The 1,471-nt window shown below is 50.6% G+C and overlaps 1 long non-coding RNA gene across 3 annotated transcripts in view; it reads left to right on the top strand.

The window, feature by feature from the left end:
- Positions 1-467: 467 nt before the first annotated feature.
- Positions 468-1,471, top strand: part of LOC125613922 — a 15,530-nt gene continuing 14,526 nt past the window's right edge. For all 3 annotated transcript variants that reach the window (XR_007344511.1, XR_007344510.1, XR_007344512.1), the window contains exon 1: positions 468-589. This is a non-coding gene — a long non-coding RNA (uncharacterized LOC125613922). The remainder of the gene's footprint in view (positions 590-1,471) is intronic.

Consider the following 1,471-nt stretch of genomic DNA (forward strand, 5'->3'; position numbering starts at 1 on the left):
TTCAGGGTCATCTCTGATGTTCCAGGTTCCCCACGCTACTGTCAGGGGACCAGTTTTATACTCCAACAAACAGAAACTGCACAGAGACAAGACTGGCTTTCAGAGAAGTAGTCCCCCGCCAGTAATATCTTATTCTGTAGTTACAGACAACACAGACAGAGGTGTATATGGGCCATAAAGGAAAGAGGCAACATGTGACATTTAATTCAAGATTAAAAGAAATCATCAATTGGAGCTGATTGTGCTCATCCAGATGACACCGGAAACAGCTGTATGCCATCTGTCAGGGGGGTACCACCAGCTGGAACAACCGTCCTGAAGAACCAGCTTTGCCTTGCTCCACAGCAGGAAGGAGGGCTGAGGTTGGAGGCCAACCCACAGGACCGAGGAATGATGGGGCAGGGCTGGGGGGAGGAACAGGAAGCCTCACCCCCAGCCCACTTCCTTGGTCTTGTTTATGCTAACAAAAGCGAGTAATGAATTACTGATAAGTGGCCTCTTTTAGAAGGAAATTATTCAAGGGAGCAGGTGAGAGCCTGCAGACATTCATCTTCTCAGCTCTATGAAGCTGGCCGGGAGATGGGGAAAGGTAAGGGAGATGATTCATGGCCCGGGCGCTTCATCCGTCACTCGGGGTGTCCTCGGCAATGGGGAAGCAGGATTGATGGTCCCTGGTCTCAGGTTGGCAGTGTGGTGGGGATCCACAGCCTCCATCTCATTAGCCAGACCAACGAGGCTGAGAATCATTGGGACCTGAGTACCAGGCCCCAGCGTGAAGCTAAGAGCCAGTAGGGCAAGGGGTGGGGCAGGGGACAGAGTGACTTTGCCAGAAAATGTCCCCTCCACCACTCCCATACTCCAGGGACAGTTAGATCTTGGCAAGGGGCAGTTCCTGCCTCTGGATAGGTGAAGGATCTTGTTAGAAGACACGCCTTCTAAAAGTAGGGGAAAGAGCACTGGTCCCAATACCAGGCCCAACTCTTCCCCTCCCCTCTCCTGGCTCAGGTTCATGAAATGGGTAGATCAGAAGTTGAAAACCAGTGGAACCAGACCTATTGTCTTTGACGAGCACAGTGTCAATTTTTTAATAAAAACACAAGTAACTAGCTTCCTTGAAAAACGTCAGAAGATCTCACGATCAGATGGAATTGAGAGCAGCTGCTGCCCCGAGGGGGTACACATTCTCCACTGTGGATCACACCCATCCCCTCGTCTCTCTGTTTTAGTCAGCTTTTTTGCTGCTGTGACCAAAAGACCTGACAAGAACAGTTTTAAAGGAGGAAAAGTTTATTTGGGGCCTCACAGTTTCAGAGAGTCTCAGTCCATAGATGGCTGACTCCACTGCTCTGCAGGACATCATGGTGGAAGGACGTGGAAGAGAAAAGCAGTTCAGGACATGGCCACCAGGAAGGGGCAGGGGAGAGAGAGAGAGAGAGAGAGAGAGAGAGAGAGAGAGAGAGAGAGAGAGAGA

This window comes from Marmota marmota, unplaced genomic scaffold (assembly GCF_001458135.2).
Source record: "Marmota marmota marmota unplaced genomic scaffold, marMar, whole genome shotgun sequence".
Taxonomy (NCBI): domain Eukaryota; kingdom Metazoa; phylum Chordata; class Mammalia; order Rodentia; family Sciuridae; genus Marmota; species Marmota marmota.